The 15,082-nt window shown below is 41.3% G+C and overlaps 1 long non-coding RNA gene across 1 annotated transcript in view; it reads right to left on the bottom strand.

Annotated features, from left to right (window-relative positions):
- The window catches only part of LOC105525610, a 91,720-nt gene extending 78,229 nt beyond the window's left edge, over positions 1–13,491 (bottom strand). The window contains exon 1 of the long non-coding RNA XR_001003954.1: positions 13,430–13,491. This is a non-coding gene — a long non-coding RNA (uncharacterized LOC105525610). The remainder of the gene's footprint in view (positions 1–13,429) is intronic.
- Between the last annotated feature and the right edge of the window lie 1,591 nt (positions 13,492–15,082).

The raw sequence follows: 15,082 nt of genomic DNA, 5'->3' as shown, positions 1-15,082 counted from the left end.
TTATCATCACAATTTTGGGTTCTATCTTCTAGCCTCCTGTTTTCCAGTTTTTATAAGCCAACCAGAATGACTATGCCAGCTCATTCTTGTTTCTCAATTTCACTTAAAACGAGAAAACCTAGAGATTCTACTTGAAGCCAAACAAGAGCAACATTAAAGAAAAGTACCGAAAAATAAGCCTTACAAAAATCCAAAACGCTGACAACACCAAATGCTGCTGAGGAGGTGGAGAAACAGGAAGTCTCATTCATTGTTGATGGGAAGCAAAATAGTACATTCACCTTGGAAGACAGTCTTGCAGTCTCAAAAAACTAAACACACGCTTACCATACAATCTAGCATTCACGAACCTTAGAATTTACCCAAAGAAATTGAAAACCTGTGTCCACACAAAAGCTTACTCACGAATGCTTACAGCAGCTTTATTCATAATTAACAAAATTTGGGATGTCTTTCAATAAGTAATGGATAAGTAAACAGATATATCTGAACAATAGGATATTATTCAGCTTTACAAAGACATGAGCTATCAAGCCCTGAAAAGCTACCAAAGAACTTTAAATGCGTATTACCAAAAGAAGCCAATCACTATGTAACTTTCTACAAAAGGAAAATTAAAAAGATAAGTGGTTTCCAGGGACTGGGAAAATGTAGAGGTAAGTGTATGGAGCACAGAAGATTTTCAGAGCAGTGAAACTACTCTGTGTGGTAATATAATGGAGGGTACAAGTCATTATATACTTGTCAAAACCCCTAGAATGTACAACACCAGTGGTTACTGACGTAAGCTGTGGACTTTGGGTGATAAAGATGTATCAATGCTGGTTCATCAATTTTAGCAAATGTACCACAACCGTAACAAACAATTATAGAGACGTTGATAGTCCAGGAGGCGGTATCCGTGCATGGGTTGGGGCAGGAGGTATGTAGGAGCTTTCTGTCCATTTCCTCATTGGGCTCTGAATTTAAAATGGCCCTAAAAATAAAGTATTTTTAATCTTTTTTTTTTCAGTTTGACTTTTATTTTAACTTTTAAGTTCAGTGGTCCACGTGCAAGTTTATCATAGAGGTAAACCTGTGTCACAGGAGTTAGTTGTACAGATTATTTCATTTGGTATGCCTGCTCCACCTAGGTATGAAGCCTAGCACCCATTAGTTTTTCTTCCTGGTCCTCTCCCTCCTTCCACCCTCCACCCTCTGGTAGGACCCTGTGGCTGTTGTTTCCCTCTATGTGTCCATGTGTTCTCATCATTTAGCTCCCATTTATAAGTGAGAACATATTGCATTTGGTTTTCAGTTTCTGTGTTAGTTTGCTAAGGATAATGGCCTCCAGATCCATCCATGTTCCTGCAAAGGACACAATCCTGCTCCTTTTTATGACTGTACAGTACTGCATGGTACATATGTACATTTCTTTATCTAGTCTACCATCGATGGGCATCTCAGTTGATTCCATGTCTTTGCTGTTGTGAGCAGTGCTGCAATGAACATTAGCTTGTGTGTGTCTTTAAGATTAGAATAATTTATATTCTTTTGGGTATATACTCAGAAATGGGACTGCCGGCTAGAATGGCGGTTCTGTTTTTAGGTCTTTGAGGAGTGGCCACACTGTTTTCCACAATGGTTGAAGTAATTTACACTCCCACCAACAGTGTTTAAGCGTTCTTCTGCCTCTGCAATCTCACCAGCACCTGTTACTTAAAAATCATGTTCTTCAGCCATCACATTTTTAAAGGCAAAAACTGAGGCCCAGCTTAACAGGAGTGAATGGGTCAGAGGAGACTCCAGTCTCATTCTAAGTGCCCTGAGTACATGGATGTCCACTGCAAACTGGAAGAAACCTGCTGGGAGGTTTTCTTCCTTCCACTGGGAGGAAGAGATTATAACAATGCCCTTCCACCTATGCCTGTTACTTGTATTTCTGATCCAGATAAAAGCATGACATTAAAAATGGATTTGTGGGGAATTTGTGTTTTGAATCATCAACTGATTTTTTCCCTGGTATTTCTTCTTAGTCTTCACTCTTTTTCACATTTGTGAGGTCAACTCAGCTAGCATTCATGGCATTGGAGAAGAGATGATATGCCAAAGAAAAACCTCCTAGGTATTAAAATTCTGAATTCTGAAGTAACTCAGAACATATAATTTAAAAATTGATAAAGTTGAGGAAGGTTTTCTGTCTTCAAGACCAGGCAAGATACAGAAAAAAAAGAGGACCTGAAGAAAACTGAGACTCTGGTGGGAAGGGTTGGTTACCTCGTAACATTTGTCTCAGCCTTGACTTTGGAAGTCACTGCCGGTGGGATTTCTGAATTGATGGAAGATAACATTCAGGTATCTAATAGCAAGGATACTTATAAAAGGTAATATAAGTAACTAAAATTAAAAAAAAGAAATGTATCTTTTCTCTATACTTGAGCTTGTAGATTGACATTTGTACCTCTACAGGACCAAAGAAATTTAAGTTGAGTCTTCTTCTTATATCCCTGCCAAAGAAGAAAAAATGACTGTAAATGTTGAAGTCCTTAAAGGGCTGGACATGATCGGATGCCTCTAAATTGGTTATCATAGAGACGAATAAGACAATAGGCAACCTTCTCCACTATTTCCTTTAATTAGATTACATTAACCTTCCCATTTCACCATCGCCTGCTGATTCGCATATACTAGAAGCCTACAGTGATAAAAGCAATGTCATGATAATAAAGCAAAAGGAAAATCTTGCCATTATCTGGATGTGGGACCCTAAGCCAATTACTGTCCTCTCTGATCCTCAGTCCTGTTACCCACAAAAGGAGAGTGTGTGTGGGCTGATATAGATCAACTTTTAGTTTCTTTTGGGTTAATTGTGCAATTTTATGGTTTCAAGTGAATCATTTGGAATGTGTTCTGAGCTTTAATTTATATTTATTTATGCAACTCCATAGTAATTTTCTATAATTTCTCACAATTAATTTTATTTGACATGTGGAGAAACTTTGGTATATCCTCAACTTTAGATATTATGTTGCTATGGATCAATCCCTGGATTGAAGTTCATTTTTTTAAACCTAAAACTTGAATATAGAAGATAAAGTAGTCTCTGAAAAAAACAGAGCCCTCAGCACTTTGGGAGGCTGAGGTGGGAGAATCACTTGAACCCAGGTGTTTGAGACCAGCCTGAGCAACAAGGCAAGACCCTGTCTCTATTTTTAAAAAATGCAAAAATTAGCTGGGTGTTGTAGTGCTGTGCAACTGTAGTCCCAGCTACTCGGGAGGCTGAGGTGGGAGGATCACTTGAGCCCAGAAAGTCAAAAGCTGTAGTCAGCCCTGATCATGCCACTGCACTCCAGCCTGGGTGACAGAGTGAGACCCTGTCTCAAAAACAAAAACAAAAACAAAAAAAACCAGAAGAATCATCTGAATATTCACTAGATTTGTCCTGGAAGTGTTGAAGAACCATGTTGGATGAGAGAAGACTATAAGAAACAAAGGCTGCGAAGTACAGCAAGAGTGGACGAGAGCTGGGGCCTTTTTCAGGAGTTTTTCTAAAGGTTGGAGCCCCTTCATGCTCTTGCTGATGGCAGTCTTGACCCTTTCCTGCGGCAGGTGCTGAGTCTGCAGTTAAAATGGCCTTTTCCTTCCAGACGGAACTAACAGAACAGCAGGGAGTGTCCAGACAGGGACAAGGAGCACCTGGGTTCTGTGTGTACCTATATGAGTACAAGTAAAACAAACCACCCAGCAAAGTAGACAGGTTTAAGAGGCAAAAAGACTGAAATAACCTCTTTTCATATCAAAAGGAAATAAATAATCCTTTTTTGTATCTTAATTAACACTGTACTTTTTAATGCAGCATCTGTTTAATAGATTTTTTTAGCCTTCCCAAGAGACAAATAGGATTAAAACCATACTCTGGCACAAGGGATGTTGGTTAGAATTTGCTCCCTGAGGAATGATCTAGACAGCTTCAGAGTTTAGTCATCAGCCTACTTTGGCGCTCAGTAAATCACAGTGCCTAGGCTAAATCTTGCCCGCTACCTATTTTTGTTAATTCAGTTTTTCTTGGTACACAGACACACTCGTTTACATATCATCTATGACTCTGCAATGCAGTAGCAAAGCTTAGTGTTTGCATCAGAGACCACATGGCCTGCAAACCTACAATATTTACTATTAGGTCCTTTACCAAAGATGTAGGCTGACCCCTAGCTCACACATTTATGAGCATTGATGCGCAGCAAATGAATGTCACATTTTTATTCCTAAATAAATTCCCACAAGGTGAGTGGATAAGTAACAATTCTGGCTGAATAACAACACCCAGCTAATTTTTGCATTTTTTAAAAATAGAGACAGGGTCTTGCCTTGTTGCTCAGGCTGGTCTCAAACACCTGGGTTCAAGTGATTCTCCCACCTCAGCCTCCCAAAGTGCTGAGGGCTCTGTTTTTTTCAGAGACTACTTTATCTTCTATATTCAAGTTTTAGGTTTAAAAAAATGAACTTCAATCCAGGGATTGATCCATAGCAACATAATATCTAAAGTTGAGTAACAAGGTGAGTGGATAAGTAACGGGCAAGTGTATTTCTACTAAAACCAGTGGGCCTAGAAGTCCCACACATCTTTGTCCCTGGGAGGAAGTACTGTGTGGATAGAGCCATACCCCACAGATGCCAGCCTGGCAGGACTTTCTTAGAGTATCAGGTAGTTGAAAAAAAAATAACTCGTTCATTGCTGCTCTTTGGCAATATGTTTCTTTGAATTTGCCCACATAGCAAGAACTTCTCAAGGGACAGCCGTATGACGATGTGCTTAGAAGCATCTCACCCACCTATGCAGAGTTGAAGAGTGTCCCCCAAGAATTCACATTCTTCCTGGAACCTGAGGATGTGACTTTATTTGGAAATAGGGTCATTAGGTCATTACAGATATGATTAGTTAAAACGTGTTGTATTGCAGTAAGGTGAGCCCTTGGTCATTACAGATACGATTAGTTAAAACGTGTTGTATTGCAGTAAGGTGAGCCCTTGGTCATTACAGATACGATTAGTTAAAACGTGTTGTATTGCAGTAAGGTGAGCCCTTGGTCATTACAGATACGATTAGTTAAAACGTGCTGTATTGCAGTAAGGTGAGCCCTTGGTCATTACAGATACGATTAGTTAAAACGTGCTGTATTGCAGTAAGGTGAGCCCTTGGTCTAATATGTCTGGTGTCCTCTTGAGAACAAGAAGACACAGAGACAGACATGCACAGGAGGAAAATGACGTGAACGGAGACACGTGGGGACAAGGCCGAGTGACGACAGAGGCAGAGATCTGAGTGATACATCCACTAGGCAAGAAATGCCAAGCACTATCAACAGCACCAGAAGCTAAGAGAAGGGCATGAAACAGATTCTGCCTTAGATCATGCAGAGGGTGCACAGCCCTGCTGATACCCTGATTTCAGACTTCTGGTCTCCAGAACTGTAAGAGAATGACCTTATGTTGTTTTAAGCCAGGCTGTTGGTTGCACTTTGCTCAGATGACCCTAGGACACTAATATGAACTCCACACGACAGCTTACATCTCTGATGGGCATCAGTGCCTGTAATAATTTTCTATTGTTACTATACCAAATTATCCCAAATGTAAATGTAGCAGTCTAAAATATTGCACACTTACTACCTCACAGTAGGTTAGAAGTTCAACATAGGTCTCACTGGGCTAAAATCAAGGAGCTGGCAGGGATGCGTTTAACTTGTGGATTCCAGGACAGAATCCAATTCCTTGCCTTTTCTAGCATCTAGAGGTCACCCACCTTCGTTGGCCTCTGGCCCTCTTCCTTCATCTTCAAAGTCAGCAACTGTAAATTAACATAAGTACTGCTTTTTTTTTTTTTGGCTGGTCAAGTGAAGCAGTGGAAGTGGAGAAGGAACATGAGGCCTCCTTATGTGGCCGTCTCTCAAATCGGCCTTCTACACTCAAAGTGCCCTCCATGCACAGCTGAAATGTTCTTCAGTTTAAAAACTCATCACTGTGGGTGGCTGAGGTGGGCAGATCATGAGGTCAGGAGTTCAAGATCAGCCTGGCCAACACGGTGAAACCCCGTCTTTACTAAAAATACAAAAAATTAGCCGGGCATGGTGGTGGGCATCTGTAATTGCAGCTACTCGGGTGGCTGAGGCAGGATAATTGCTTGAACCCACTAGATGGAGGTTGCAGTGAGCAGAGATCGAGATCTCGCCATTGCACTCAAGCCTGGGTGACAGAGCAAGGCTCCGTCAAGAAAAAACAAACAACAACAAAAAACTCATGTGATTAGATTGCACTCCCCTCAATAAGCAGGATCATTTCCCTGTCTTAAGGTTCTGAACCTTAATCACATCTGCAGAGTTCCTTTTGACAGGTAAGACAATATATTCATTTTCTGCAGAGTTAGATCCAGGCAAGTTTGAGGGACTATTATTCTGCCTACCACATCCTCTCCATAGATTGTCCTATCCCTCATGGTGTCTGACTTCCTCCAAGAACTCCAAAGGAAAGGGATTAAAATTTTTATTTCTTCACTCCTGGATGTTCCTTGGTCCTCATGCAAATCTGCCCACTGCGTCTCCAGAAGAATTCCAATTATATATTTCAGGGAAACCAAATAAATGTCTCCTTCCACTTCTATTAAAATATACGTATGAGAGCTGCAAGGAACTTTTCTTAAAAGCCTTTGACATCTCCCCTTTCCATCTTCTTTCTCCTACCTTTCTCATCTAGCTAACCTGAAGCAGGTGTGGTGGTTACTTGCAGCCACTGTCGTGGACCAGGGGAAGGCAGAGCTCTGCCTAGTGTTAGGGAGGGAGGATGTCTGAAGGAGTCTGATCCCTGATGTCTTTTAGGCTGTCATACTGGACCTGTGTGGCATCCATCCGGACTTTTATTATATTAGAACCAAATACAGTTTTATCTTATTTAAATCACTCTTTGTTTTAAATCTGTCTATTAATAGGAAGCCAAACTAATCCTATCTGATACAAGAAAGAGAACAGAATTCTACGAAACCCATCTTCATTGGCCAATAATTTTCACTTAGCAAGATAGGTCAGAGTAATTCATCTTTCCTGGAGTATTCCAAATAAAGCATAAATTTAGGAATAAAACTACTGTGAATGAGGATTCAAATTAGTAATGGAGTGACATTTTGTGTCAATTTTTGTCAAATGTATGTCCTAAGACATTGTTTCATTAGCTAGCTATCTAAATGAGTGAGAATATCTGTACTTACATCTGATTTATTGTGGTCCTATGGGCAGCTGTTACTTCTGGAGAATCTGCTTAGAAGACAAATTTTAAAAATTAAAACTAAAGTCTGTTCACACTTAAGAGACTAAGGTTCCTGGCATTTGTCAGTGCTGTCCTTGGCTTTGCTGCTGGGAAGTGGATGGGAAAGAAGCCACATGCAAGGGCCAGGACAGCCGTAGACTAGGATGGGACAGGAGAGTGGAGCTGGAATGAGGACAAGCAGGAGGTCACCGGGTTTTAAGGACCCAAGTCTAGGAGGTGGTAACATCACCCTATGTTTGAGACCAACTGAGGCAGAGACAGGGTCACTCAGGGGTGGGGGAGATGATAGTTAAAAGAACAAAGGGTGAGAGAAAATGATCAAACTCTTGCTCCAATGTGTGACAGTTAAGTTTAGTCCACACAACCACCTCTAAGGATTAGGTGGGGTCAACCCATTTTACAAATGAGGAATCACAGGCTGAGAGCTGAATGCACTTGTCAGTCATACATGTAGTGAGTTGTGAGCCAAAGTACGAATTGAGGTCGTTTTAACAGCAGAGATTGGGTTCTCTTCACGATATTGGTAACGAGGGACCAGGTTTGACTGAGGATATCATCTGCCTCATTCTAGTGTTGGAGTTGGTTCTTGGGGCAGCTGTCCTCAAACTGCTCTGCACAGGAGACCTGTCCTGGCAGTGGACTGTGTTCATGTGACCGCCAGTCATGCTCCAACTCATTACCAAGCGCAGGTTCAAGAGTGTCCCTGAAAACCCATCTTCCTCAACAGGTCTATCATTTCAAAAGTTGGAAAGTTATACACACACACACGCGCGCACACGCACACACACTTTCTTTATCTACTCATCTGTGGGTTCAGGATCCAGGTTGTTCCCACATCTTCCCTACTGTGAATAATGTCGCAATAACATGGGGATGCTAGCATCTCTTTGAGGTTCCAATTCAGTTCGTGGGAAGAATCCGTCCCAGACTCTGATACACAGCATTGTACCTATAGATAACCATGCTGTATTTTACACCCAAAATCTATTAAGAGGGTAGATCTCATTTTAAGTGTTCTTGCCACATTAAAAGAGGAAATAGTATTTTTAAAAAATCTATATCTAAACAGTCACATTTAATCTATTTCTGGTTGTCCAAAAGCAGCTCCTTTCTGTCTTATGTTCAACCCACGTGTCTGAGAAGGCCAAGGCACCTGTACTTCAGGTCATCCAGGTTGTTAAACTTGGTCAAGCATTTTCTTTACTTTATTTGAAAATACAGGGTGCCATTCTGTCACTTAGGCCAGAGTGCAGCAGCGGGATCATAGCTCACTGCAGCCTCAAACCCCCGGGCTCAGGCAATTCTGCCTCAGCCCCTAAATAGCTAGAATTCCAGGTAGAGCTGCAACACCCAGCTAATTTTCTTTATTTTCTTATTTTTTGTAGAGACAGCATCTCCCTATGTTGCCCAGGCTAGTCTCAAACTATTGGCCTCAAGCAATCCTCCTGCCTCAGCCTCCCAAAACATTGGCATTACAAGCAAGAGCCACCGCACCTGACCCATCAAGTGTTTTCTGTGGAATGTGAGGGTAAGACAAAAACTTCCGTACACAACTTGCATATATTAAACATGATCAATTACCAGGCCTTCCGCTAAGAATTTTCATGTCTCCTTATTTAATCTTCTCACCCTACCAGGTAGTTATTACTATAATTTTATTGATGGGAGAATAGGTGTTAAAGATGTTTAATGACTGACCAGAGCCACATGGTGGGGACTGGTTGGGTAAAGGGTTTTTGTGACACACACATCTATGTTTTCAATGCTCTAATATGAAGACAGAGGCATCTGTTCAATGAGGGAAGAAATCCCAGGCGTTATGCAAAAATGAAAGTGACATTTTTTAGAGAGATAAGTCTATAAAATTTTGCTCAGTGATACCATAAAGGAGTGTTGGGAAAACTGAAAATTACAAGCCTTGCTCCATTTCCTTAAATTCAATGTTGCTAGAAAGTAGCGCAGAAGCCAACAGCAAGACGTTTCAGGTCATTGTTTTGTTAAGGGTCCTGTGGACTCAAGTGCTTGGCGGGGAAAATACTTCCCACCGCGGTATAGAGATAAGGAGTATGCTAGTGAATATTTATATACCAGCTATCATGACATTTAAGTTGAATCTTGACCTGATGTATATATCATACATATACATCATAAAATTGAGATTAATGTATATCATTTATGGAGAAGGGCAAAGAGGTTTCCTGGATATGAAAAGATTTGTTTTAATAGCTGCAGCATCACTGCCTTATAATATTGAGACCATAAGTGTTTGTGAAGATGCCTTCTATTAAAAAATACATCTGATCCCTTATGAAATAATGCATGCTCCATGGGAAACTAGCTTAATCTTCAGCACTGTGATCATTAACTGGCAGCCTGTGACCTCCCCGAGTTTGTTCTGTAACTCCAGTATTGCAGAAGTTATCTGACTTCACTTACAAGGCAGGAAACCACACAACTCACTGTCGTGACTTTCCCCCTGTAGCTCACAGGTAAGTCCCTTGCAAACCCAGCCCACGCATTTCCAAAAAGCAATACAAGTGTGTGTTTTCTCCATGATTCTCTTGACACAGAGAAGACAATACCATCCTGCATCTTGCAGTTCCCGTCGTCACTTTCCATTCACCAGGGGCTGCTAGCTGTAGGGATGCAATAATACTTGGGAGAAAACTTCAAATGTGAACCACAGAAAAGAGTGTGCAAGAGTGCAACCTGTTTGTTGAGCTTTTTGCATAAAATGTTGTACTGGGAATATAAAGTCAGAGAGAGTCTATAGAAAGAATTTACTGCAAGTGATTTTTTAACCAGAGGGAAATTGAATGTTCTGTTATGGCTCCCTCACTCCATTTAAGTGTATACGGTGCACATTGTAAGATACCACAGATAAACCACCTGCCTCCACAAGGACTTTTATTCACTGTAAACAATGTTTGTTTCATGACTCACAGTGCCCTCTACCCAGGGGCTTCCCAGTACTTCCTCCCACCAGGTTCACGAGGAGAAGCTGGTGAAGATGGCTGTTTTGGTGCATTGCATCAGGCCAAATGACTGAAGATTCAACAAAAGACCTCTCAATAGTTCTTCAGAAGGCATTTTCTTTCACCCAAGCTGTTGCTGGGATGGCGAGGGTTTCATTATTTTTCTCAATATAAAACAGAAGGTTTAAAGAGCTCTTAAAAAGAACTATGTGCACTTTCTGTGCTGAAGTTGTTTCTGCATTTATACCACCTTGACCTCCAGTTCTCATTCCTGGGAAAACAAGGATGTTTTCCAGAAACAGTAATTGATACTATGTACAAGGAGTTTAGAGAACTATGCTATGAGCAGGTGGCACATTATTCTATTCTCAAAGATTCAATTCACTGGACGAACCCTGGTGCAAAACTCATTTTAATGAAATGCCTTTTGAAAATCATAACTGGAACAAAAACATGATCCGCATCTCCCTTCAATGACTGTCTATGACCGCACTAAATCATAATTGTATTTGAAAAGCTAAAATTTAGAAAACGCTTTGTGTGAAGAAGAAAAATAAAAGTTACTGGGATGTAGATGGGCAAAGACAGCCGAATTAAACATGCTCGTCTTTCATTAATCAATACATTTTTGCATAAGAAGTTTATCTTACTGGTTTGGACAAACATAACTCAAGTATTTTACGTAATCATGGGAACGATTGGGCTATGACAGTTTAATGTTATTTTGCAAAGCCATAATTTTGCTGGGGCTCAAATGAGCGCAATTTGCATGGTTGTTTTCTTAACTTCTTAATCATAGACCATCTCTGAGACCAGTATCCACATACTAGCGTTTCACATGCAGCTGCACAGTGTTACTGGCTTCCACCTAAGAATCCTCCTGCCTCCAATTTCCAGTACATGCTCCAAGAACAAGAACAAAGAGCCCCAGCAATGGATGATACACACAGAGTCTCCCTGGACATGTGTCTCTTTCACCTTTACGCTCATCTCACCTGAGCAGACTCATGTAAGAGGATCACAAGGTATGAAGATTCTCTTATGCGAATTTCTGAGGACTGGAGACCACAATTGCATGTTTTGTGAACCAGGCTTTTTAATTATTCTTTATTTCCATAACAAATGTGATTTCAGAGACAGAAATCAAAAGAGAAATGAAGTAACCCACATGAGGTTGACAGATGCTCCAAGGAAACCAGAGAAGAAGCTCTGCTTCAACTAAAAGTCACTGGTCCAGGAGTCCCCTGCATTTATCGGACTCTAAAACCCATTGTTTTCCCATTATACCCCACTGCCTCTATTTTTACCAGTAGGAAGTAGAATCCTTTCCTTAAAGATGTGAAATGTATGTAGGGGGAAAAAAAAGTGTGAGTTTTAAGAGTTGCTTTACTGAGAATTAAGACAAAGAAAATAGTTTGTAACTGAATACATAACAGTATGAGGTACTGTGTTTGGTTGAAAATAACATCAATCTCTACATCAGTGGCATAAATATGTGGAGGAGTTCCGTCTTCTCGTCAAATGAGGCAGTTTCTGGCTATTGATGTGGCTCAATGTCACCATCAAGAGGCCAGTATTCAACTCTCTTTAGCCTGAATCAATACCAGCATGTGATGTTTTGTCTTCATGGCCACAAAAGGGCTCCTCTGTCTCCAGGCATCACAGCTATATCCCAAGAAAGAAGAAGGGTGGTATATTTAAAAAAAACAAAAAAACAAAAAAAGCTTTACTCAAAAGGGTTTTTGGGCTATGTTATTGTTGTTTTGCAGGGGTCAGAGAGGACAGATATCTCTTCTAAGTATTTCCACTTTGCTGTCACTGGGAATCATTGGTTCAAAGTGAATCACACGGTGACTCAGAGTTACAAGAAAACCTGTGAAGTATTTTGTTGTTGCTTATGTTGTTTTTGGTTTTGGCTCTTCAGCCTCTATAATAGAAGAAAAGTGGAAAGAAAATATGAATAATGATTCTGGTGTGCTCAATCCAAATTGTCTTCCATAAGTCTTAAATCATGAAATTAGAGATGCTTCTAGGATCTTGAGATAGTGAATTAAAATTCTTAATTTTTGTACAGATTGAATTTGATTTCAAGTGAGTTTAGACACTATCTCAAATACTGATTTTAATAAATGAGAGTGTTTTTTAAAATGTTCCTTTATCTACTCTACTTCCTACTGTCGTTTTATACTTATTTATTTCACAAATGCATTGCATGATCTAGGAAGGAAAGAGTGTTGTATTATACAACTTTTCATCCACTAAAAAAATTTATCATTACCATAGTGGCTGTCCTGGAGCAGGTATTTAATAAATGTTTGAGTATCTGATTGAAAAAATAAAAATAAAAACACATGGGGTTAATACTGAATGCATATATTCATTGAAATCAGCATATGATAATTAGAAGACAGGGTTGAATAAATGTTGACAAATACCAGTCAGCTTCCCAAAGGTAATAAAGTAAGGTAAGAAAGAAAGACGCTTAAGAAGAACTGCTTGTCTCAGTGAGTACTGGCCACTTCAGCACCATTTGAAAATACATGAAGAAGTTCTGCTTCTGACCAACATGGACTAAGAGGGATCCACTGTTAAAAAAACATGAAATAACAGCTGGAAAGACACTGGGCATCAGGTATAAACAGTGATCCCAGAGATATGGAAACAAGCATATGAGCCCTGTGATTGCCCCAGCTTGCTGGCCTTAGAGTGTCCCCGGTTTGCAGCATGTGAGGGGAAACCGAGGTAGAACCTGGAAAAGTCTCTGAGGGGAAGAGACAGAGCTGGTGGCTGAGGAATCTGGAGCTGATGGGGAAGGGTACGAAGCGAGGAGAGGACCCTGAAGATCTGGAAAGGGCCTCCAGGAATGTTGAGTGGATTGCTGGTCTGCACGTGTGTGGAGAACCTTCCTGTATCTGAAGAAAGAACCATGCAAAAGGATGATGGGGAGCAGTGCCTGGTGTTCACTCAAGGGTGAAAACAGTACCTCTTCCAAAGACTCAGACCAGAAAACTTGATAATCCATGGGGCATTGAGTAGAGTGCTAAAGAAGGTCTTGCTTCGATAGTAAGAAAGAATTAGCTCTAGACTGAGTGTATTAGTCCGTTTTCATGCTGCTGATAAAGATATACCCAAGACTGGGCAATTTACTGGGCCTTTACAGTTCCACATGGCTGGGGAGGCCTCACAATCATGGCGGAAGGCAGGAGGAGCAAGTCACATCCTACGTGGACGGCAGCAGACAAAGAGAGAGATTGGGCAGGGAAACTCCCCCTTGTAATACCATCAGATCTCGTGAGACTTATTTGCTATCATGAGAACAGCATGGGAAAGACCTGCCCCCATGGTTCAATTACCTGCCATCAGGTCCCTCACACAGCACATGAGAATTCAAGATGAGATTTGGGTGGGGACACAGCCAAACCATATCATTCTGCCCCTGGTCCCTCCGAAATCTCATGTCCTCACATTTCAAAACCAATCATGGCTTCCCAACAGTGCTCCAAAGTCTTAACTCATTTCAGCATTAACTCAAAAGTCCACAGTCCAAAGTTTCATCTGAGATAAAGTAACTCCCTTCTGTCTATGAGCCTGTAAAATCAAAAGCAAATTAGTTACTTCTTAGATACAACGGGGGTACAAGCATTGGACAAAGACAGCCATTCAAAATGGCCAAAACAAAGGGGCTAGAGCCCCATGCAAGTCTGAAATCCAGTGGGGCAGTCAAATATTAAAGTTCCAAAACGACCTCCTTTGACTCCATGTCTCACATCCAGGTCATGCTGATGCAAGAAGTAGGTTTCCATAGTCAGGAAGCTCTGCCCCTGTGCCTTTGCAGGGTACAGCTTCCTTCCTGGTTGCTTTCATGGGCTGGCATTGAGTGTCTGTGGCTTTTCTAGGCAAATGGTGCAAGCTGTGGGTGGATCTACCATTCTGGGGTCTTGAGGATGGTGGCCGTCTTCTCACAATTACACTAGGCAATGTCCCGGTAGAGACTCTGTGTGAGAACTCTGACCCCACATTTCCCTTACGCACTGCCGTAGCAGAGGTTCTCCATGAGTGCCCCACCCCTGCAGCAAACTTCTTCCTGTACATCCAGGCATTTCCATACATCCTCTGAAATCTAGGCAGAGGTTCCCAAACCCCAATTCTTGACTTCTGTATACTTGCAGGCTCAACTCCATGTAGAAGCTGCCAAGGCCTGGGGCCTGCACTCTCTGAAGCCACAGCTCAAGTTCTACATTGGCCCCTTCCAGTCATTGCTAGAGTGGCTGGGATGCAGGACACCAAGTCCCTATGCTGCACATAGCATGAGGACCTGGGCCCATGAAACCATTTTCTCTTAAGCCTCTGGGCCTGTGATGGGAGGGGCTACCGTGAAGACCTCTGACATGCCCTGGAGACATTTTTGCCATTGTCTTGGGTATTAACATTTGGCTCCTCGTTACTTATGCAAATTTCTGCAGCTGACTTGAATTTCTCCTCAGAAAATGGGGAGTTTTTCTTTTCTATCACATTGTCAGGCTGCATATATTCCAAATTTTATGCTCTATTTCCCTTATAAAACTGAATGCCTTTAACAGCGCCCAAGTCACTTCTTGAATGCTTTGCTGCTTAGAAATTTCTTCCGCCAGATACCCTAAATCATCTCTCTCAAGTTCAAAGTTCCACAGATCTCTAGGGTGAGGGCAAAATTCCACCAGTCTCTTGGCTAAAACATAATAGGAGTCACCTTTGCTCCAGTTCCCAACAAGTTCCTCCTCTTCATCTGAGACCACCTCAGCCTGGACTTTATTGTCCATATCACTATCAAG

The sequence above is a fragment of the Colobus angolensis genome, unplaced genomic scaffold (genome assembly GCF_000951035.1).
Source record: "Colobus angolensis palliatus isolate OR3802 unplaced genomic scaffold, Cang.pa_1.0 Scaffold115, whole genome shotgun sequence".
Lineage (NCBI taxonomy): Eukaryota > Metazoa > Chordata > Mammalia > Primates > Cercopithecidae > Colobus > Colobus angolensis.
The sequence above is the reverse complement of the archived record's forward strand: the minus strand, read 5'-3'. Positions and strand labels throughout refer to the sequence as shown.